We start from the raw sequence: 25,745 nt of genomic DNA, 5'->3' as shown, positions 1-25,745 counted from the left end.
TTGTGCTACAGTAACTCTTCTGTGGGATCGGACCAGACGGACTAGCCTTCACTCCCCACGCGCATCAGTGAGCTTTGGGTGCCCATGACCCTGTTGCCGGTTCACCGGTTGTCCTTCCTTGGACCACTTTTGGTAGATACTAACCACTGCATACCGGGAACACCTCACAAGGCCTGCCGTTTTGGAGATGCTCTGACCCAGTTGTCTAGCCATCACAATTTGGCCGTTGTCAAAGTCTCTCTAATCCTTACACTTGCCCAATTTTCCTATTTCCAACACATCAACTTCGAGAACCTACTGGTCACTTGCTGCCTAATATATCCCACCCCTTGACAGGTGCTATTGTAACGAGATAATCAATATTATTCACTTCACCTGTCAGTGGTCGTAAAGTTACCTTTCAGCACTAGTACCACAAATGTGTTCATGTCTTGGATTTGCACTCTTGGATATAGACTGAGTAAAACATTTTATAATATGCATGTAACTGTTGAATGCAGTTGCCTATAATATAATTCAAAAAGGAAGTCAGAGTCTAACCAATTAGTTTATAGTATTGTAAATCAGAAGAAGAAAAAGTTATTTTTTCAGTTATTTCTAATGTAATGTGCTTTTACTGGAGATTATTTATGGCCAGCCTTAGCACTTCTAGAGTGTGTGATTGGTAAAGTGATTATTAAAGCCGAGTGCCTGTTGAAGGCTCTTAGGGGCATACTACTTATACTTTTATGTGTTTATTCTTGTGCATTAGCCTCTTTTCACTCCTCCTGCCCTAATAATATGCACACATTTTGCATTCCAATTACTGCATGACATTTCAGCCTTTGTTCAAGATTTCAGTTCATGCAATTTTTGGTAGGGTCCTAATGCACACCTGCAGTCTCAAGTAGATGGTGGTTGGTGATTTTTTTAAAATAAGGGAAGCACAAGTGTGTGTTATTGTGTGTATATACTGTGTATATATATATATATATATATATATATATATATATATATATATATATATATGTATGTGTGTGTGTGTGTGTGTGTGTATTTCTCTCTCTCTCTCATATATATATATATATATATATATATATATATATATATATATATATATATATGAGATATACCCCCACACACACTGAACATATAGTTCACGATGCATGTGTGTGTGTGTGTTGAGAGTCTTTATAGACTGTGAGATTGTGCTATGAAGGTGACTGAGTCTAAGTGTGTGTGATCAGTAGTCTGGTGAGTGTGACCGTGAGAGTTTGGATATTGTAGTCCTCAGCTGCCATATTTGTAGGCTGTGCTGAATTCTGAATTCTGGGTTGTATAGTTTTGTGTGTGTGTGTAATGACACAGTATATAAGGACTCTTAACACACTCATGAATCATGAACTATATGCTCAGTGTTTCTAAACCTGTTGATACACTGTTTGTATCAAACCTGCCTTTTGATTCCTGTTTGTCTCTCTGGTTTTTGATATAGTTTTTTTCCCGTTTTGTGATTCTGCCTGGCCCAGTTCATGTTGTTTGCTCATCGCCTGACCCTTGCTTGTTTGGATGTCATTTTTTATGTCTCTGTCTTGTTTGCTACGATTAATAAAGTAATTGAGTACCTGCACTTGCATCTTCAACTCTTTCCTGATAAGAAGGTAGTGACAGCTATCTAGCTACACCTATTTTAAAAAATCAGAAATGAACAGAACAAGCAAAAAAATCTAGTGAATGTTGAGATGTTTTATCCATGCAGAATACAAACCGCTCACCCTCCCATTCACTGCCAGAGACTGAAAATGACGTAAAACGTTTATTCTAAATAATATTTCATTTAGTTACATCACTAATTACTATCTTTGGTGAGGTTATGAAAGGCTGGAACATCTAGACAAGATATTCATTGCAGTGAGTTAAAAAGAAATCTCCTTTGTCCACACAAAACCTGCCAGTGTATGGCCAGTGTATGTAGCATTATTACGTCATATTCACATTTCCTTTTTTCCTTGCCTACCTTCTTCTCTTCTTAATTATGTTTTTGCCCCAACTTCATCTTGCTTGAAAGTTGTAGCAATTCAAACAGGAAAAGCAATTTTGTTAAATGTCATGCCAATTTACATATGAGGCAATGATTTACTACAAATTTTCAATCATGAAGCCATGTTGAAATGCTCACGCATACTCTGGCTGCCTATAGTCAATTAGCCAAATTATGTTTTTTCCCCCGAAAAATCTATAATTAATCTCTACATACAGTAATACCTGTAAATCAGAAGATACTGGGAAACTGCTATGGTTAAACTCCATCACTTACTATATCAGTTAGTTTTATAATAGGAAAATGCCATATAGTTTTGCATGTAGAAAAACTATAAACCATTATCATTTTAGAAGTAGTTGGGGACATTTTCTCTTCCTCCAAACAAGCAACAGAGGTCATGAGACTAATGACCCATCTCTGAGATGTGACCTTTATTACAAGCAAAACTTTTTAGAGCTTTTCAATTAATGTCTCTATAACGAAGGCTGCAGAACTGCGGTGTGCCACTGAGTTCAGGAGCAAGGTTGCCCCGGTTTGTTTGCTAAACAGCATAATTACATTTCGATTCCCAAGGTGCACCACTGCTAAAAGCCCCCAGGACAGAATAAAGATTCTCTTCACAGAGGATCCCAAATTGCACTTGTATCAAATTGTTCTATATTTACAGGGAGAATGTGGTTTTCCAGCTGAGACAACAAGCCATTATTGCTTGATTTGTTGTTGTCTTTGTGTGTGTGGTCTGATGATTTTAAAAGCCTACACATCACGATAGGGACTGCACTGGCAAGTCTGTACAATGCTGGGCCTCATATAATGGGAATTAATTTGCTGAGAAGCACATTTGCAATGTACAACAGAATAATTTTTCTTACTTATTTTTTCACTGGTCCTGTTATTCTTCATTCTTATCCAAAATATTATTATAGGCACTGTGAGTGCTAATTTTTTTTAGCATAAAAAGGTTCAGAAAAGCAATCCATGCATTGTAAATAAATACTAAAAGTGAAAGGGCACCTGCAGAAAATTGATAATATAAATACAAATAAAGTTTGAAGTGGGGGTGGAATATTTAAGAGGAATAAATATGCATCAATAAAAAAACAGAGAAAACAACAAATGGTACTTTTCACTGAAAATGAAACTGAAATGAAAATGAAGCCTGGTTGTTGTTTCCATTTGCTCTTACCCTTCAACCCTTGTTTTGCTGGTTTGGAGGGTAAGAGCAAATGGAAACAACAACCAGGCTCACAGACAAACTGAATCTAATGGAATGAGTGCAGCATGGATAAAAAAATAAAGAACACTGAAGAAAGGGTTTAAAAGACAAATCAGCATGAACTGAAAAAGGCACATGTTATGGCTTAATGGTTTAAATGTTGTAATTTAAATGAAAATTGATGGATTAAAAAGAATAAATATAGTGGACACAGTCTGTAAGATTTTAATGATGCACATTATTTAAGTATGTACAGTCAGGTCCGGAAGTATTTGGACAATGATAAAGTTTTTGTGATTTTGCCTTTATACACCACCACAATCAATTTGAAATACAACAATCAAGATGTGATCGAAGTGTAGACTTTATTTTAAGAGGTTCCACAAAAATATGGCATTTTCAGGGGCTCAAAGGTATTTGGACAAAGTGACATAATTGTAAGTATAACCATAATTTTAATACTTGGATGAAAATCCTTTGCAGTCAATCACTGCCTGAAGTCTGGAGCCCATGTTCTCAAAACTCAAATTCTGAGTTTCCTCCCTGGAGATGCTTTGCCAGGCCTTCACTGCCGCCACCTTCAGTTGCTGGTTGTTTGTGGGTCTTTCTGCCTTCAGTTTTGTCTTCAATAAGTGAAAAGCATGCTCTATTGGGTTGAGATCAGGTGAATGACTTGGCCATTGAAGGATATTCCATTTCTTTGCCTTCAAAAGGTCTTGAGTTGCTTTTGCAGTATGTTTAGGGTCATTATCCACCTGCACTGTGAAGCGGCGTCCTATCATTTTGTAGCATTTTGCTGAATGTGAGCAGAGAGTATAGCCCTATACATCTCAGAATTCATCTTGCTACTTCTGTCAGCAGTCACATCCTCAATAAACACCAGTGAGCCTGTAGCCATACATGCCCATCCCATAACACTGCCTCCACCATGTTTGACACATGATGTGGTATACTTTGGATCATGAGCTGTTTCTTTCTTTCACCATCCTTTTCTCTTCCCATCATTCTGGTACAAGTTAATCTTGGTTTCGTCAGTCCAAAGAATCTTATTCCAGAACATGGGAGGCTTTTTTAGATGTTTTCTGGCAAAGTCTAATCTGGCTTTCCTGTTCTTGAATGTTACCTGTAGTTTGCACCTTGTTGTAAACCCTCTGTATTTACATTCATGAAAGCGTCTCTTGATTGTAGATTTTGACAATCATACAATAACCTTCTCCAGAGTATTCTTGACTTCTGTTGATGTTGTGAAGGGGTTTTTCTTCACCAAGGAAAGGATTCTGCGATCATCCACTTTAGTTGTCTTCCGTGGTCTTCCAGGCCTTTCAATGTTGTTGAGCTCACCAGTGATTTCTTTCTTTTTAGGAATGTACTCAGCTGTTGATTTGGCCACACCTAAGGTTTTTGCTATCTCTCTTATAGATTTATGTTGTTTTTTCAGGCTAATGATGGCCTCCTTCACTTGCATTGAGATCTCCTTGGACTTCACATTGGTAGCTCCAGTCGAACAGCTGCCAAATGCCAACTCAATACCTGATATCAACTCCAGACCTTTTATCTGCTTCATTTGTCTTGAAGTAACGAGGGAATGGACCGCACCTGGTCAATTAACTTCTTGTCAGTCAATTGTCCAAATACCTTTGAGCCCCTGAAAATGGAAGTACTTTGCTTAAAATGGCTGTAATTCCTAAATGGTAAATGCCATATTTTTGTGGAACCTCTTAAAATAAAGCTGAAAGTCTACACTACGATCACATCTTGATTGTTTTATTTCAAATCCATTGTGGTGGTGTATAAAGGCAAAATCACAACCAGCTTCAATCTTGAAGTCTCGGATAATGTTTGTGTGAAGTTTTGCATGTTTCTCCAGTTTCCTACCAGTGTCCTAAAGAACATGCAGGTAGGTGGACTGGCTATGCTTAATTGCCCCTATTTGTGAATGAGTGTGTGAATGTGTGTGCCTGTGTGTCCTATCAGGGGTGAATTCTCCTGCATTGCATATATTTCTACCCTTCGGGTTTGGGATAACTATGTCACAAACTTACAAATGGGATAACTATGCCATCCCAGATGCTGCTTCTGCCATCTTGAAGGCTACAAGGTTCTGTTTCCATTCAGAACATTTTCGATGATTGGCTTGTTTCTATTATCTCTGGTATAATATAAATAACTCTGCTATATATAAAAATAACACATGATTTGCAGTTGGTGGAATGATGGCAAAGCAGGTAGCGTTGTTACTGTCAAGGCTATCTATAGTTACTATCTGTGCAGAGTCTTCCATGCTCTCCCCATGTCCATTTGGGTTTCCTCTGGGTTCTCTGGTTTCCTCCCACCTCCCAAATCATGGGTCGCTCATGCCCAGTATTCCGAGATAGGCTCCATTTACACCATGTCCCTGACCAGGAGAGAGCAGTTACTGATGATTATGTATGAATGAATTAAAAATAATAGATGGCTTTTCTATTTTTCAATTCTATGTCCTAATGAATAAAATAAGAGACATAATCAGAAGAGACATGGTATGAGAAAATGCAGAAGTACAGCACATGTGGCAGTGACTACAACCTCTCAGTGAACTGCACTGAACTGTCTCTATGCTTCAGTTGTTAAATTTAATTTTTTAAAGTTTATCTGTTCAATCTTTGTAAAAGCTCACTTCATTGCTTAATGCTCACACATAATTATTTTGAGCATACTGGTTAAGTGAGCTTGTTTTGATCTCACTTTTTCTAACAGATCTGTTTGTGAGGTTAGCGTGACCTCCATAATAGGACTAAACATAGTAAATGTAGAGACCATGTACAAGATCTTACAGCTTTGATCAAAGGATCAAATCGGAGTTACCCTGAACACATCCTGATTGCTAATGTGGATCTCTATATTTCAAATCATCACTCCATGTTAAAATGCAATGTGTCTGTTAAAAAAACTTGCAAATGCAGACTACTAAATTAATAAACAGGGTGAATAAATGGGTCAGTCTATTTCTTATGTGTTTGTACACAATGTGTGTAGGCGTATATACATGCAGGTATGTGTGACAATGATGGGCATTCACCATTCATCAGCGGTGCTGTTTGATTGCCCTGTTACTACAGCAACCCTGTTAATAGTCGATAGTGGTGGGCTGGAGGTGGAGTGGAAGGGTGTTGGTGGTATTTCTACTGCTTCACGCAGCTTTAATTAAACTCCAATTAGAGCTGGCGTCCATCAGAGACCTCCACTACAGCCTTCAGTGAGACATACGTGAGCAGCAGTCATGTGGAAAGAGGAATAGCTTCAAATGAAATAGAATCGAGTGGATAGTGGATGTGGATTCACTACAGGGTAATGTTACAAAAATTAAAGAAGGGTCTGAATTTGAATTAATTGTGTGTGCCCTTGGAAACTACTTCATAGGGTGATATTTTGTCATTTTTTGTTATAAAGGAACTACAGGTGTTCCTAAACTTTCCCTTTTACAAAGTTATAGTAAAGTCTGGTTTCATTCAGAAGTAAAATGGGTAAAACTGCATTTAAAGATCCCCTTATAATTCTGCTGACTTGTATAAAAAGCAACTGCTATTTATTGATTTGGCTTTAATTCACTCTGATCTTTTAATAAGATCTATTCTTTCATCCATCCATCCACATATTCATTTATTCATACATTCATTCATCTTCAGTAAATGCTTTATCCAGGGTGTCATGGTGGATCCAGAGCCAATCTTGGGAACATTGGATGCACAGTGGGAATACACTCTGGATCTGACATGAGTCCATTGCAAGACACCCTGCACACACATTCACATACTCATTCATACATGGGGCAATTTACCATACTTAGTCCACCTAAATACATGTCTTGGGACAACAGGAGGAAACTGAATAACCAGGAGGAAACACCAGAGACATAATCTGAAACTCTGACAGTAGCCCAAGCTCAACACAGGACGCCGGATCTGTGAGGCGACAATGCTACCCACTGCGCTGCTGTGCTGCACTTAACTGTATTATGTTGTGAATTCTACTGTAAACATAATATGTTTTTCCATTGATTAGGGATCTAATGTTCCAGTTCCTGTTTATTTCTAGTTGTAGGTGTTCTAGTTGTTCTCTGATTCTGATTTTAGCCTGTCTGATTTAACTTTCAGTGTTGTTTTACTGGCAATGTCTGCCTGCAATCTGACCCTTTGTGTCCCTTGACTAAATTTTTTGAAAACCAATGACTGGCATAACTGTAGACTTAACTTTAGCCTACTGTGCTTAACAATTTAACCAGTTAAAAACAGAAAAGAAAAAAAAAACTTTATTTGCAATCAATATATTCTCATCCTCATTTAAAAATGACTCATAAAGGGTTCCTTTTTTCTGGGTGTAACTGGTTAAATTGTATGCTAAAGACTCATAAAAGGACTCCTCGGCTATAGCTTAACTGTGCTTAACTATATAGACTATTTAATCCCCTAAACATAATATAACTATACTTTCAAACTCACTGTACTTTCAAACTGACAAATTACAATTTTTCATTTTTAAATAGTCAGTAGTTTTGCCAAATATTTTTGTTTTTAAGGAAAAAGTATTATTTAAAAAAAATTATTATTTGAAAATGAATTTTGTTAGAGGGTCAGGTTGCTTCTCCAGATGTTTGGGTGGAAAATCTTAATCACCATGGCTAAGGTTTATTTTATAGATTTTTACTCATTCACTTGAATAATTCTAGTCCTGTGTGTATGGCACTAACTGGCAATTTTTCCCCCATCCTTAGAATCCATTCAAGGCACATTTCCAGCTTAGTTACCACAGCCCCAGTCTTGTTTTCTTTCATATTCAGTCCCTTGAATTTCTCCAGCTCTTGATATTGCTTTCTTTTGATGTTACCATCACTCTGGATTTACATATCTATCACCACTGCTGTTTTCTTCTCCTTATCTATTATAATTGTGTCTGTTTGGTCTCTGGGGCTTCTTTGCCCCCTTTTTGTTACACCTTTGGTCTTGTTTGATGTGATACACCTCTTATTTCACTAATTTAACAATGAATGCTTGTTTTTGTTCTGCCATGATTAACACCACTGTGCAGTCTTTCAGCCCTGCTTTGTCCAGCCACTGGTGTGATTTTCCCATTTCAGCCACCTCTGTTATCTGTCAGGGTACATTCAACAGAAAGGCTTAACCTGCTATGGTGTTCTTTCTGTTTCTATATTATCCACACCCCAGTCTATTTGGAGTGTTAGGCATTTTCTGAGTATCTCACCCCTGGGTACCATTTTTGGTTTTACTGGTGGATATTATCTTTGATCCATGACATTGAATTTGACCCTCTTTTTTCAGTCTGGAGGCTGGGAAAAGTGCTACATGCATCATGACAAGTTTCTGGATCTTGATAGCAGCAGCTTATGGTTCTTTTGTTGACCAACATATTCTGCTGGTATCTGATGATGGACAGGGCATATGTGACAGATTGAAATTACATTGAAATGAAGCAGATTTAAACTCTGTCAATGTGTCTGTAAACTCAGAATTATTAATTCCTGCAGTTGTTAATTGAAAGAAATATGATTCCTTCAATGTGCTTGCAAAGATGATCTATTGTTTAGTAAATTATTTTAAATCTGAAAATGGTGATGAAAGTGAAAATGAAAGTGGATCTGCAGTTGGTTTAGTGTTGTTCATGTTTGATTAGTTTTGCCTGATTGTACTCTAGGAGATCACATGGGTTTTCCTCATTCTATGGAAAGTTTGCTGTGAGGAAACATCATGCTTTTCAAGTTTTTCAGGTATTAATCTTCTCCCCTTTCCAGGTAAAATGTTTAGATGCATGTTTAAATAGCATAAAAATATTCACATGCATGTTGTTTGACTGTTACAGCAGTACCTGTAAGTTTATTGAATGTTTAACAGAGATAAATGATGGTCTAATTAGAGTTCCCCTTCGGGAACTCGAGCTGTGTCGAACAACGCTTTGGGAATGCCTCTGCGTGACCACGCTCTGAATCATGTGTAATCTGTCCAACGGAATCGTGTGATGTCACCGGCGGGATGACGTAGCGACCCGGAAGTATAAAAGCGCATGTGGTGGAGACAGCGCCAGCTTCTGTTGTTCAGTAAGCGCTCTATGTGTGTTCGTCTTATTTATTGTTGTACGTCTCAATATTGTATCAAAGCACTCTAGTAAAATATGGCAAGCAAAGGCAAGCAATCATTTAGACTGTGTTTCTCCCTGCCCGCGTTTGTGTAGCTTATTTGGGAGTGGAGCAAGCTCGATCAGCTCTTGAGGGAGCTGATTGCCCGCACTGCGTCCGGCTTTCGATGCGTATGCTCTGTTCCTGGAGGGCGCTCTTTGAGGAGGGCACTCTCTCCAGCTTTCCTCGCGGTTGGGGTCCTGCTTCTGCCGAGGCAGAAAGGCGACTCAGATTGTGGGGTTCGCAGATGGATTTGGCAGAGGGAATTGAGACGGGCAGAGCCCTTTCTTCTTCCTCACCTGCCAGATCCAGTGCTCACTCTCAGGGAACGGAAGCACATTTTGAAATGGTTTCTTCCCCCCCGGGAGAGGGCTCAACGCTTCTATTATCTTCCTCCGAGGAGGGAGGTGAGGGGAGCGCCGCAGAGGACGAGTCTGTGGACTTGCCACCACAGTCCGTCCAGTTTGAGGAGTTATTGGAGGTGGTGACTCGAGCTGTGTCTAAATTAAATATTGACTGGCCAATTGAAAAGCAGGAAGCATGTCTGCGCAGCAAGTTAGATGAGCGTTTTCTGCAATCTAAGTCACTGCCTCCACGCCGGGGCCTGCCTTTCTTTCCAGATTTGCACACCGAGGTGTCCAGCTCGTGGAATAATCAATACTTGTAACGCCTCTTCAGTCCCAATGTCTCTCACTTCTCTAATGTGGTGGGACTGAAAGAGCGCGGTTATGGGGTGAGTCCCCAGGTTGAAGAGACGCTTGCGGGCTATCTCTGTCCCGGCGGTGCATCGTCCCTTAAGACCCCGGTATTGCCCTCCAAGCTGCTTCGGACTTCCTCGGCTTTGGTGGGCAAAGTGTACACAGTGGCGGGTCAGGCTGGTGCTTGCTTGCACACCATGGCGGTGTTACAGGCATACCAGGCTGACCTGCTTAAAGAGTTGGACAAGGGAGAGGAAATAAAGAATGACGACATTGCAGAATTGCGTCGTGCCGCAGACTTGTCTCTACGGGCCACAGTCAGCAGTGTTCCAGCAATTTCTCCCTCGCCACTCTCACAGGCAGCCCCAGCTGTGTACCAGCTCCTCACACTGTGAGGTCCAGAAACGGAGCGTCGCCACTCGCACTCCCCCTGAAAAGAGGGAGTCAGGGTGGCGCTCCAGGTCGAGGCCAAGGGAGATGACGGATCTGAGGTTTTGTCATCCTCAATAAGAGGGCTTCGACAAAAAGGTCCTGACAAGTCAGGGCACCGATCTAGCCGCTCTAAGTACACCAGAGGTCAGTCTTGAGAGACTGATTCCCTTAGTAGACTATCTGGCAGTGTGGAAGCTTCTGCCAAATGTGTCTGAATGGGTCCTGCATACCGTAGAAAAAGGCTACAAGATTCAGTTCGGGTCTCGTTCTCCTCTATCCAACGGGGTGTTTCCCACTTTGGTGGGCCCCGAGCAGGCTCTGGTCATGGAACGAGATGTAGATACTCTCTTGAGGAAGGAAGCCATCGAGGTGGTCCTTCCTCTTCACAAAGTTCCGAAGAAGTCTGCTGAACCGCTCAGTCATGAGACTCAAGTTCAAAATGCTCACGCTCAAACAAATCGTGTCTCAAATCAGGTCCAAGGACTGGTTTGTCATGATAGATTTGAAAGATGTGTACTTCTACATTTCCATTCTTCCTCAGCACAGGAAGTACCTGAAGTTTGCTTTTGGGGGCAAAGCTTACCAATATCGGGTTCTTCTGTTCAGTCTTGCACTCTCACCCCGCACTTTCACCAAGTGTGTAGATGATTTTAGCTCAGTCAGAGCAGATGGTGGTTGTCGCCCATATGAGAGAATCGGGGTTAAGACTAAACGCAAAGAAAAGTGTGCTTTCTCCAGTACAGAGGACCACTTATCTAGGCGTGGTGTGGGATTTGACCACGATGCAGGCACGTCTGTCTCCTGCTCGGATCGAGTCGATCCTCACGGCGGTCAAGAGAGAAGGCCAGTCACTCACTGCTATACAATTTCAGAGACTGTTGGGTTTGATGGCAGCTGCATCCAACGTGATACCGTTTGGCCTGCTGCACGTTAGTGACTTAATTGTATGTGTCCAGTGAGAGCAGCAGACCCTCAGCAGGTGGATAGTGGATGCTATCACTACTTCTTACGATTCCTCTGATCTCCATTCTCCGTTGGGGGTCAAGGCTCATTCTACCCGAAGTATGGCGGCCTCCAAGGCCTTCTCCTCTGGTGTTTCTCTCCAGGATATTTTCATCAGACTTTCATCAGGTTTTACAGCCTTGACCTCGATGCCACTCCCGGTTCTCTCAACCTAGTTGTGCCCTTCCACACTAGGCAGGGATTTGTCAGTCTGGTGGCATTGGATACTCGTTCCCAAAGTGTTGTTCAATGCAGCTCGAGTTCCTGAAGGGGAACATCCCTAGGTTACCTCTGTAACCATGGTTCCCCGAGGGAACGAGACGCTGCGTCTCGGTGCCATACTTCCTGCATCCCTGCGAGCGCTTTCTTCACTCTCCTGAAGCTGGCGCCGTCTCCACCGCATGCGCTTTTATACTTCCGGGTCGCTACATCATCCCGCCGGTGACGTAACGCGATTCCGTTGGACGGATTACACATGTGATTCAGAGCGTGGTCACGCAGAGGCGTTCCCAAAGCGTTGTTCGACGCAGCATCTCGTTCCCAGACGTAACCTAGGGACGTTATCAGTGAACACACTGAGTGAGTACAGACCGCCTGATCTTGGAAACTTGGTGGATGGCTCTGGCTGTTAATGGCTGGTGCTTTGAATCTTCTGTGTTTTTTTTGTATTGCCCTTCTCTGCAGAGTTTATTTAACCCCAGTTTCCCCATATTCCCCCAATTTGGAGAGAATTTGCCAATGCCCACCCACAAATTAGCTCTCCTCTATCACACAACAGCTACCAACTGGGGAGGGTGAGGGTTTACTTGTGCTTCCTTCAAGACAGGTGAAGCCACCACATTTTTTCAAACTGCTGCTCATGCTATATCACATGGCCAGTAAACACACTCAGAGGAAATTGCAGTTTTAATGTAAGTCTGGTTGCACCTATGCACATCATGCCTGACAGAAGCTTCCACCTTGTGGATGGTCAGTAGTAAGTTGTCAGGCAGTAGTGGCTCAGCCGTTAGGGCTATGGCCTACTGATTATAAAGTTGTGAGTTTGAATCCTGGTACTTCCAAGCTGCTACTGTTAGGTCTTTGATCAAGGCTTTTAACATTCAACTGCTCAGCTCAAATGTAGGTCATAGTAGAAGTTGGATGGTGCTAGTTCCTTGCTGGGGGCTTTCATGACCTCTACTATCCTACCCACTCAGACTGAGAGCCTGTGAATAGCAGCAAGTTTATTTTATACTGCTAGGTGGTCATAGAGAGTTGTTCATTACTTTGTCAGTATTACATCAAACCCAGGTTCTGCTTAGTGCTTTGTGTTTTTGATGTGTTAATGGATACCCACTATTGTGATGGTGATTGACCATGGGAGATAGTGGTGCTCTCTTTTCAGGTCTGAGGACTGATGTTATGTAATAATTCTTTCTTCTAAATGCTGTTCCAGTGCTGTTCAGTTTCAGCTCTTGGTTGAAATACTACTGATGCTTTGCTGGACTGTAATTGAGAATACTGTAACTGAGGCTTGAGGCTTTGAGGCTTGTACCCCTCTCAAACTTGCTGGCTTCTTTAAAAGTCTTTATCCAAGTATATATTTTGAAATCTGGTTTGTAAATAAATTTTGTAGCTTATTATCATCAGCCATAATTTCTGCTCTGGCATCCATTGGTTTGTTAATTTCAGTTATACTGGCCATTGAAATTGTGTTCTTGTTGAACATTCCATACCAAAACTACAGGTATTAATAAGGATTTGGTCACCCCTTTACTGCTATAACAGCCTCCACTATTCTGGGAAGGTTTTTAGATTTTGGAATGTGGCTGTGGCAATTCAGCCAATTCAGCCACAAGAGCATTACTGATGTCAGACAAGGAGGTCTGGCATGCAGATGAATTCCAATTCATCCCCAAAGTGTTCCGTGTGCTTGAGGTCAGGGCTCAGTGCAGGCCACTTGAGTTTCACAACAACATGGCAAACCATGTCTTTATGGAGATCACTTTGTGCACAGGGACAGGGTCATGCTGGAACAGGTTTGGTCTCCTTAGTTGCATTGAAGGGAAATCTTAATTCTTCAGCGTAAAAAGACTTTTGACAATTGTCTTTTGGCCATTTACAAATCAATAAAGTACATCCATCCATCCATCCATCTATATATCTATCTATCTATTGGCCATATAGTGTTTATATTTGTCCTGCAATAACAATCTTAACAAAAGTGCCTCGCAGTTTTAGCAGTTGTAAACACAAAGAAATGTAAAACGTATAAATAAACACTCCACTATGTTTCACAGATGGATTCATTGTAGTCTCTATCCACTCCTGCCTTTAAAAAATCTATACAGAGGACAGGCTCAATGAGACATATTATCATCTGTCAAATATTGCTGGTGATTTTTAGCTAGTCTGCACTGTTTTCCACTCACCAGATAGAGTCTACTGGCACTGGTTTTCTTGCCAGGGTCTTGGGTCAGAACACCAATCATGTCTTGTGGAAACTGGTAGGGGTTTATTAGTTTGGTGTGTTGGAGTTATTTCTGGAGAAGCTGTGAATGAAAAAAAATAATGTACCATCAAATCCTCAATGACTGTTATTCAACCAGGTATACCACTTATATAATAGGAAAATCCTTACATAAGATCTCTTCACTCTGGCAAGTGAAGCTCAAGCTGATGTGCCATATGCCAAGATAAAAGGAAATATGATGCCATTTTCTGCTTTTCGCCCTGATGCACCACTGCCCTACACCCTTCCTCCCCAACCCCTCAATCTCTCTCTCAGTCTCTCTCTCAGTCTCTCTCTCTCTCTCTCTCTCTCTCACTCATGAATTAAAGAGTGACTGATTTTGACAGGTATCTGGTGTTTATCATCAACAGAATCAAGTTAACAGAGCTGTTAGGTGGATTGGCTACTCTAAATTGCCCCAGGTGTGAATGAGTGTGTGAATATGTGTGTACATTGTGCCCTGCAAAGGACTATATATATAAATATATACACTGAAGGTTTTGTATACTATATGATTCAACACTATGATATGATACTATATGATTCAATTTATATGGTTCAATTTACTAATGTGTCTTAAGCAAACTGCTTTAATAATTTGAGTTGCTAATCTGTTCAACTGAACTGGTTAACTATTGAATAAATGTGGTACCAATTAGATCTAAAAGTATTTTGTGTTACACCAAATCAAATTTTATAGTGAAGGTACATAAATTCATTATCTTCATCACAAAATAAGATGCAGACAAGCCTAAATAAACCCAAAAGTACCCTAAATGTGATACAGACTGGTAGGATTTATTTCTAGTTTATAAATTTATGACAAATTCTCACAGTATGGTTATCTCTGCTGGACATGTCCCCTATGACTTGTAATATCCTCAGATGGCTGTGAATGATCATCCTGTCGCCCTCTGTCTGCACTGACCCTGTTTGGCAGACCTGTTGATATTATCAGTGTCATTCAAGGCATGGTGTTTTAGCACTGGAGTAAAAAGATCTAGCAATTTGGGGGTTTAACTTTATCTGATTTCTCACGCCCATACTGAGATGGTTTCTGGTAGAAAAAGAGCAGTAAGCGAGGCAGATGGCTGGCTACTTTACAGCTCCTATTTACTTCCTGCTGATTTTAGAGACATAGAACACAATCCAGATCTAAGGGCATTTTTTAAAATTTCTGTATTCCCCACATATATATATATATATATATATATATATATATATACACACACACACACAAACTCACACACTTTATATATGACATTTTTTCCCATTCTGATGTTTGATGTGAACATTAACTGAAGCTCTTGACCTGTATCTGCATGATTTTCTGCATTCTGCTGCTGCCACATGATTGGCTGATTGGATAACAACATAAATGGGAAGGTGTACAGGTTTTCCTATTAAAGTGGACAGTGAGTGTACACTTACATACTTGAGTAGCCAAGCACCCAAAATTGATAGATGAGACATGAGCTACAGAACATATACTTATAAACCGTATAAGTGAACACAGAGGTTTGAATTGATACAGCTCATTTGCATTTGGTAAATTCATATAAGAGCTCAGTGACTTCTCAGTCCACATGTAGGCAGAATGAGATAGAATGCACCACAAATCAGATATTGATCTCACAGCCTGTCCCCGTAATTCACAGCAAAGTGACGCTCTGTGCACATCTGAGACATACATTCATTCAGAGCTGAAGATCCACAGCAGCTGGAGATAAATGAATTAGGTTCTCACAGACAGAGGTGAGGATAAAGCATCTGGGACAGCCTAAGCTTCTCTCCAGCTCTTTTTGTTCCTGGGGCCTAGAGCAGCGAGGCTGCCGAATGTCACCCCTGCAGCATATCAGGTTCATTATCAGCTGAGACAGCATGCTGAGAGCCAAGAGCTGAGAGTCACACCTCACAGGGAGCAAACAGATAAGAGACTCGTTTTTTTCTTAAGAGACTCGTTTTTTTCTTAAGCCTCCAGTGTTGTTGGCAAGCTCCCATGTATTTTTAAAATGGATTTGCAGGCTGTAATAAGGTAAAAATCAATCAATCAGTCAGTCAGTCAGTCAGTCTGGTGCCTAAACAAATCTATTTTGAAAACTCCAGATGCCACTGTGGTTGAAATGTAGCAAACAGCAACAGAAAAAAATAACACCGAAACAACTAAAAATATGATAATTATCATTACATGTTAAATTAAATGAAATAAATCCATAAATAGCAGTTGCTTTTAGGCCACCAGTGTGTTGGTGTGTTTCAGTGGAGTTGGAATGCAATTTTAAAAATGCGGTTTTCTCCCTTCTCACTTTTGGGGGTAAACATAACTTGATATTGTAGGAAAAAAAGGGCTTTCCCAGCCAACCACACATATATACACACGTAGCCAGGTCAAAAGATCATGCTCTAAAAATTATTATAATTATTGATCTGATACTGAAAAGACTTGGTAATAAACTACTTCAACATGTCACATATACCACTTTTAAACAGTCAACTTAAGTTTAAAGTTTAAAGTAAGCTTAAAGTTCATTTCCTGTTTTGTGTTACAGTTTTGTGGTAACAGTTAAGGACAGTGGTTTGTACTAGGTCTATAAACTGTGGCAGTAATTTGTTTAAGGTTAAAGTGATTAGGAATGTGGGTCAGAGAGACCATGTGAACTAAACCTGGTTATATAAACTAAAATATTCCCCAGGGCATGTTTCAGTCTAATCTAATGGTGAATAAGGTGGTGACATCATAACTATCAGACAAGTTTAGGAAATAACATTTACCATATATTTTGCAGTATGTGATTGTTCTTCCCACACACCTACACCTACACATATACATACTGTGACCACCTGGTCTACATGGGAGACCTTTTCCTATTGTTCCAAAGACTCTTTCTCAGGAATCTAATTAACATATAACACCCTAGGCTGAGCTACCCGGCTTGGGGTTCACACTGCCATAAAATACATTGTGTCTCTTCCATTTGGTACTCTGGTTATGATACACTTCAAAGAGGCTCAGGGGTATAAAAAGGTATGCATTATGCAATGTACGTGGAGAGGCTTTACCATCAGAGATGCTTTACCGTCATGCATCCAGATGCTTTTACCATCACGCACCCTATGCCCATGACTCTGTCCATTGACTTTGTAAGTTCTCTTCATTTCTATTTTCTGTATATCGTACATTTGTGTTTTGTAAATACAGAAACCTATTAATTGTGTATAATAAATAAACCTATTTATTACTGTATCTTTAAATACTCAGTAGTTCTTTTGCAAGAATACTTTGCAATAAAAAGTACAGTGCATTAAAGGTGCATGACTTGTATGTTTTATATGCTTATTAGAAATAGTTTCCTAGCTAAAGTTTTAATACGTTAGACATGTTTGAAAGCAACCTCTGACTATCAAAGATAAGAGGCTAATACTAGCGAATTTAAATAAAACCTCTGACAAGTGTATAGGAAAGGACTAGGCTTGCACGTCGATAGAAACCTCTGCGCTAACAGAATAATCGTTTAATAAATAGGCTATATAAAAGCCTCTGACGTGAGGACATCATTTTTTAATGAAAGCTTACCATGAAGCTGTTTTAGAATAAATACAAATGGACCATTGAGGTATTACACCTCTAGCAATAACTAGTAGAATATTCTTTGGCGTCACATAAATAATTAAATGTGTTGGAGTCAGATATTTAAATCATACAACTAAAACACGCATTTAACCTAGGGCTGCACATATTTCCATCCTTGGTCATAGGAGAGCGGTGGACTAAGTTAACAACAATTTATATTCAGTTCATAACGCTACATGACACCTATATAAGCGATTCCCACCAATTGTATAAAACTACATAAACCTTTATAAAGGCAGGTTCCAACACTTGTCACGAACACTTTTGTCAGCTGATGTCAGGTTGACACAGCATCAGATTCAAGTGTCATTATCATAAGTATTCACTTTAGATAGAGAAAATATACATTACTATGTAATTGCAGTATCATTACAGTGCAATAATGATTATGATTCACTATGTAATAGTGTTATACAGCAGATTTTCATGTCAGTATTACTACTACGTAGCCTCACTGGTAAGCTGTTTATGTCACATCCTCACAATTATGTGACTCTGATATAACACAACTTTTTATTTATCTTCATTCATCTTCAGCAACTGCTCCATCATGGTCAGGGTGTGTCTGTGTGTCTGCATGGTGCCCTGTGATGGACTGGCATCTCATTCAGGGTGCATTCCCACCTCGTGCCCAGTGTTCCTATGATCTGGAGCCTATCATAGGAACACTGGGCACGAGGTGGGAATGCATTCTGAATGAGATTCCAGTCCATCACAGGGCACCATGCAGACACACATTCACACACTCATTCACACCAATTTAGTGCCAATGCCAGGCCACCTAGCTGCATAAACACAGAGAGAATATGCAAAACTCCATGCTGACAGTAACCCATGCTTAGAATAAATCAGCTGCCATGACACTGTAACATAGGTGTAATGTTGGCTCCTTCATTACTGAAGAGAAGGACTTGAGTGCTGAAAAATTTGGCACAGATACAAATACTGATTATGAGCCATCTCAGAATGGTAATTAATGATAATTTATAGCCAATTATATCAATGAGTGAAAACAGCTGTCTGAATAGATTTGCCTTTAGCCAGTGTGAATAATGGGGAGTATTCACACTGGATTTCATCTTTCTATGGGGAGCTGTTATTTATAATTCATTCTAGTTGAATTGACACTGATATCATATCATAAGAGCTGTTTAAAGGAGCGTGGATTGTGAGTCATCCTGTACTGAGTGGTGCTCTGAGTCAGTGTATCATTAAACATCCACCCTTACTGAGCCTGATCTGCTTTTTGAGCAAGGTGGAAGTGTATTCGCAGTAATGCTCATGTGAAAACAGCTCATGCAGGCTCATGATGGAAAGGTGCCTCAGAGGAAAGTGATAGATGAAGTTATATTTAGGTATATCATTGTCTCTTGTCTCAAGGAGTTCTCTCAACAAATATATTTCTTGTAATTTCTTGTAAAGAAGAATTCAATTTTAACCCGGTTCATGTGGTTCATGTCACGGTTCTAACTTTGCTGATGTATTGGAGACTCAGCACCTGCTGCTCCCTTCCTGTCTTCCCATTAATCACATCATTGTGCAGTTTAAGGCTTAGCCATTAACTTTCTCATAAGCCAGGGAATGAAATTAGAAACAAATCTTCTATAATGAGCTGGTAAGAGCCTACTAATCTGCACTTGAGCTTTAACTTGCTAAAATTAAATATAGTTTCTAAGGGGTCTTAACTGATGACAGTCCTTTATAACTTAATAATACCCTAGTTGTATGTATAATCTTTGTAACAATACATAACATCAGATTTACTTCTTGAATATGTCTACTTCTTGAATATAAATATGTCTGAAGCTAAAGCCTGATATATATCAGTACCTCTACAATGAAACTATAAGAGTTGAATAATGCAATATATCAGGTCTCTGTTTTACACACACACCCACACACTTAGAGACAGACAGCTGCATTCATGATTTGTAATTTTAAAATGTCCGTAATTTCTTACAGGTACCATGTTTCCTCCAAATACCAAACATGCTAAACAGAAAAGTTGTAACCCTTTCACTCAAACAAAATACCCCACTAAACTTATGGTTCTGTCCTTTTGTGTAATTTACAGTTCATGGATTATAAAATCACATCACACATATCCAGTGTATAAGTTCTGAGTGTGGCAGTGGGGGCATGGTCGAGCATCAGCTTCGGAAAGAGAGGAGGCGAGTTGAACCAGCAGGTAATGCGTGATGATTCTCATCTGTGTGTGATCACGGTCTACTTACGTGTGCTTAGTTTGTCCTTTCAGTGAATGCCATGAACCAGAGAAAGAAAGACAGAGCTATCTGAGTTTGCATACAACACGCACATGCAGAGTGTGAGCTTGGAAACTGAAGTTGAACTTGAATGAGGCAAAAGCCCCGACATATTGAAACTGTTTTATTTGCATTTTCCGTTAAGTTGTGGAAAGCACGCTTGTGGAAAAAGCAAATCCCACAGTTCCATTAAAGTCTGCCTGTGTCCCAAGTCCTCCTTCCCACACACCCATACCCACACCCACACACACACAAGGTTCTATAATGAGCCTTTGATATCTAGTTCATTCCTTGCCTATGTGCTGACCCTGTGATTCTCCCTCATCTGCAATCTTGGATTATCCCTGTTTTGATTAGTGGCATTGACCTTTGGACTGTGTTCATATTCATTACACCTGTGACTGTGTTTCATATGTGCCTTCTCAATCACTGTTGATGACATATTATGGATGTGTCAGTCAAAACGGACTGAAATAGTATATCAACACAAATAGAGATCAAATCTAGGGGGCATTTCACTCTGTGTAATCGCCTGACATGACTGTCATTTACTGTCATAGGCTGCATTAATCTATAGTATGTGCTAGAAAGAAATCAGCCAACCTCGCTTTTTCATACCATTCTCTGTATTTATTCTGACCAGTGGTGGAGCTGTTTCAAAATAATCTTATATTAAATATTGTTAATAGCAAATAGTCTGAAATGGTTGCCAAAAATGAAACCTTATCTTCATGTCTTTTTTAGCTTTGAAAGACTTGGACCCTGTGAGGCCATTTATACTAGCTTCCCCTCTTTTAAAGTCAGAGGCTTCAAAATTCCATGTAAAAATCCTGTTTTCCTGTTTTTGAGCAATATTTCGTGGCATTAAAACACACTGTACTTAAGTTTGCCATAGACACCCAGAGTCGCACACCATCTCTGAGTGTCTGTTAGCACTGTGTCTGGGGCTTCAAAGGAGATTTTCATACAAGCTGTGCTGTCCACCGAAAACAGTTTGAGTTAAATGAATGAACAGCTCGAGATTGCATTGAGATATTTGATTATTTGAGTGACTTAAAATATTGAATTCCACCAAAACTGATGAATAATATATATACTTGTGTATATATAAACATGATAAACATGTGGTTAAAATGTTGACTACCAATACATTTACATTTACATTTACATTTACGGCATTTGGCAGACGCCCTTATCCAGATCGACTTACAATAGTGATACCAATACCAATACTACTAATGACTACCAATCGGAAGGTTGTGAGTTCAAAGCCCAGCACCGCCAAGCTGCCACTGCTGGGCCTTTGAGGAAGGCCCTTAACCCTCAACTGCTCAGTTGTATAAAATGAGATAAATGTTAGTTGCTCTGGTCAAGGGCGTCTGCCAAAATGCCATAAATGTAACTGTAAGGGAAGCTAGGCTTCCTGTGTAGTCTTAAAGCAATTGCCTGTGCTCTACTTGTGCCTTTGAAGTTTTACATCTGTAATAAATATAGCTAAACAGTAATCTTTTTAATGTGCAGTTTATTTCAAAAGTGTTCACAACTACTATTTTACAGAGCTCTAGCTTAGCTGTTGGATTAGTTAGCTAAAGATGGAATGAAGCAGTTACCTAGTGCTAGGTCTCGGGATCACATGTTTGTCGTTTCATATGACTCAGCTGTTTGGACAGCCAGGAGAACTTCGTTTCACCACCGGGTGCCAGGACATATTGTTGTTGAGTGTGTTCCTTATATATTGGGGGAGGGTGGGTCAAGTCCTGGCGAGCTACAGGCCCGACGGGAGTGTGGTGCAGAGCAGGGTGTGATAAGTGTCTTCAGGAATGTTAGGGCTGTTTCGTTTTTGTCTTGCATCAGTTTACTAAATCAGATGTGGATATTGATTTTTGATCACTTACACTTCACACATTTTACAATAATTGAAATAGAAATTAAAATTTAATGGAAATTGATGCAGTGAGGCTGTGGTCAAGTGCCAGATGTGAATGAGAGAAGGAGGTGCAGAGAAAGAGTGGGTAATGAATGAATGCACAGACAATGTTAATTAACAATGGCTTATTTAGAATATATCCATGTCTTGCACTGAGCAGCTGAAAAACTAGAATGAGAGAGCTGGTGCTGAGCTACTGACAGTTTCTATGACAGCATCCTACTGAGCCTCTGTGTGTGTGTGTGTGTGTGTGCTATTAAGTTGATAATGTTTTCTTTTTTCTTTTTTTGATAAGACTGCTGTGCTGAAAAGCACGCAGAGAAAAACCTGAATAAATAGAGTACCTTGCTTTTTCATGTCTGCCTCCAGTCTTCTCAATTCCCTTACACCCACCAGGGTATCACCTAAATTTTATAGTGAATAAGAGTAATTTTTTTTTGACAGCAGTTTGTCAGTAAACTAGTGTTGATTAATAGCATACACTGTAATAATTACAATCTAATTAATAGTTACAGTTAATGAATGTTATTTCACAGTAAATATTTCAACAGTGTGATTTTTTAAATTTATATTATTTTGCTCAAAATTTCCTTTACCAAAAATTCCAACTATTCCAAGCAGTATATATTGCTTTTCAGTTTGGTTTTCTTTATGGTATCCACAGGTAATGCAGGGTAATTATATGACTTCATACAATGGTCTTCATAAGACAATTGGCTCCTTATTAGCACTGTCGGTGATACTGTGATACGGTGATTTTTTAGACTGATGGTATTCTCAGTCCGTGACCTAGCGAACCATTATCAGAATGTATTTATTGATAGAGACTTCAAAGCACTTCTGTAAGTCGCTTTGCATAAGAGTGTCTGCCAAATCCCATAAATGTAAATGTAAATAAATGTAAATTTCACATTTTGAATTATCAGTTAATTGTTCATTGTTAATTAATGCTGATTAGTGAATTAAATTTTACATTATAGCCCTTAGAGCTCAACTATTCTTTGATGTCCAAACATGAGACTCTGTGTGTCTGTGTGTGTGAGTGTGAGTGAGTGAGTGACTGAGAGAGAGAGAGAAAGAGAAAGTGTGAGTGAGTGTATGTGAGAAGGAGAGAGAGAGAAACCCTAGCCTTTTCATTCATGTCTACTGCACACTGGTTGCTGTTGCCTATATATGCCAGTCTAAAGGTTAATTAATTCCCACCCCACTGAAAGAATACACCAGAACACTGGTATGAATAATGCAAAGGGAGCTGCTGTGGGTTCAGGTACATGTTGTGGGGTGTTCACTGGGACCTGACAGTGTACAGACTGTTTAAACACATTCCTCTAAAAAAGGTTTTTGATATTTACATACGTGCACACACACACGCACACACACACGCACACACACATACACACACTCTTGATTTTCTGACTCTATGAAGATGCTCTATCCAGTAGATTAATTTAGGGTGTCTAGCTAAAGTATAACTAATTATTTCCTGCCACCCTCACCACTATCTAATCCTAATCCTAATTCCAAGCATGACTATTGCTAAGCATGACTTTCACAAATACAGTATGTAAGACAAATGTAAAGAAAGGCAAAATCATAACCTTGAAAACAAACAAACAAAAAGTAGTCTGACAGTAGGCCACAATAACTGTCACATCTAAGAGATGAAAATCTTGCTCTTTGTGCCACGAATAAAGGTCAGCACAGCCAGTACTACTCTTGTAACAGGGTAAGAAAATGTCACAAACAAGCGTAGCAGACACTGAACTCATGGTGTTATGTTCCTCTGTCTGATTTCTGACTTCACCCACTCATGTGCTTTTCAGCTAGGTGAATTAATCTATAAAATCAAGCAGCAGGTGATCCTGCCGGATCAATAGCCAAGATTTTTGCTAGTGGTAGCAGGTTTTAAACTGAATGGGAAATATTATGCTTTTATATAATATAGACAAATGTAAAGCAAGGCAAAATCATAACCTTGAAAACAAACAAGATACAGCTGCAACGATAGATACAGTGCTTTAAAAAAAAGCAGGACACAGATAAAAGAGGTGTGATGAGCATTGAGCCCTGACCAGCCAGTGGAAAAACAGGGAATAGAGGAACAGAGCAACACACACCAGGCAAACTGATTTCCCGACTCACAACACCTGGAGCATGATGGTGCATCATAGGTTACATAAATGTCTCAGTGCCATGAACTAGCACAGCGAAAAAATGCTCTTGTAAGATTGACGGTGAAGTTCAGTGGAGTGGCTTAAATGTAGCTAATGAAACACATTACAATGAATTGTCCAATCTTGCATCTGACAAATGGCAGCAGAGCAAGAAAAAAAGGTAACTGTCTGGAAAATGTCCGGAGCTATAATGCAGAATAATGCAAATTGTGAGGGAAGCGTATGAATGTACTCAACCATAAAAGAGTTGCAAAGATTTGAATGTTAAAAGTATTTGAATTCGAAACAATGAAAATAAAACAAAACTGAATTCAGAGCATTGAAATATATTACCTTGAATACTATATAAGCACATAGTTTTCTTTGTATCTTTTCAAAGTCTTGCCAATCTCCTGTGTCATGGAGAATTCTTCCTGTCTCAAATGTAGGTTTGAGGATCAGCATGGAACAAAACACTTATTTCTCAAAATCAATAATAAACTTTATTACAAACTAAGCAATAATGGAGGTCGGTCTCGAGACCAAATACTGAAGAGCTGACAATAGTGCATGATCTTAAAAGCCCCAAGGGTGGGACATATTTGCCTCTTCTAATTGGCTAATTCTAATTTATCTTACTAACTTTAACTCTCTTTACTGTAACTAGATGTCTACCCATCCCTTTAGATTACCCATTCACCTTTTATGTTATCTAAGGCAAACAAGGCCACTGAGACCACACCAGATCAGGCTGACATAGGAGATGTCTCAACTTCCCTCCTTATAAATATTGGATGCACATACTTCCTCCATGTGTACTGTGAATTCCTGCTAATCTATAAAGGCTTTTACTTCTCCTTATCTTAAGTAGTCCTCTGCATAGCCTGGTACAAACTACATGCATTAGACAAATCTACTGGCGCCTGCGTATGTGATGGAATGTGTTTGTTCCACTCTTCTTCAGATAATGATGTGCATTTCTGCTCTAAGTCCTAGGAATTAAGGCCATTTGATAACAATGAACTTGTTTTTTGGATTTTAAGTTGCACGTAAGCCACAGTTCAGTGTTCCTTTTGAGTTACATAAAAACATTATGCAATATAAAATAGGTAATATGAAAATATAAAATGTATTTTCTGATTAGTTTCCACACCTGATTTCCACAATTCTGAGCCATGTGTATCCTGAATGCCTTGTCTGTGAATGATTTTTCATTATTCTTTGCTTGAACACTAGATTCCCCTAGGCTGTTTTGAAGATTAATGCCTGAATATATTTGACCTTTTCCCTCCCTTTTGGGAATGATTTTGGATTGTGTTTTGGATCTTTACACCTCTAGAATTTATTTATTTTGAATTAACCTCCTTGAATTCAATGTTTCAAACTGTATATTCGTACAGTGAAATAAAACTATTTTTAAATACTTAGACTACTAAACTAATTAGTTTAGTAGTCTAAGTATTTAAAAATAGTTTTATTTCACTGTACAGAGGTTCACATTTTAAAATTCACATTTTCAAAAAAAATATACAGTGGGGTCCAAAAGGCTGAGACTCCATTGAAAATATGTGATTTTTTAAATTTAAAACTGAAAACTGAACTGCATTCAAACAAATTTGGGAAATTCTAAAACAAAAAAAGGAAACATGCAACATCTTTATTCAATATTCAAGATGCTGCACAATTTCTAGGTCACTAAAAAATTTAAGCAAATGTTTGATAGACCATGTTAACTCCTTTGT

General features: G+C 39.3%; 1 long non-coding RNA gene across 2 annotated transcripts in view; it reads left to right on the top strand.

Annotated features, from left to right (window-relative positions):
• LOC128321210 (uncharacterized) overlaps window positions 1–25,745 on the top strand; it is a 49,376-nt gene that overhangs the window by 5,156 nt on the left and 18,475 nt on the right. The window contains exon 2 of one of the 2 annotated variants that reach the window (XR_008304805.1): window positions 19,734–19,847. The exons of the other annotated variant lie outside the window; for it this stretch is intronic. This is a non-coding gene — a long non-coding RNA (uncharacterized LOC128321210). The remainder of the gene's footprint in view (window positions 1–19,733; window positions 19,848–25,745) is intronic. 2 annotated transcript variants of the gene reach the window in all.

Source organism: Pangasianodon hypophthalmus, chromosome 18, assembly GCF_027358585.1.
Source record: "Pangasianodon hypophthalmus isolate fPanHyp1 chromosome 18, fPanHyp1.pri, whole genome shotgun sequence".
Taxonomy (NCBI): Eukaryota; Metazoa; Chordata; class Actinopteri; order Siluriformes; family Pangasiidae; genus Pangasianodon; species Pangasianodon hypophthalmus.
Note: the sequence above shows the minus strand (reverse complement) of the source record. Positions and strands in the feature narration are given on the sequence as shown.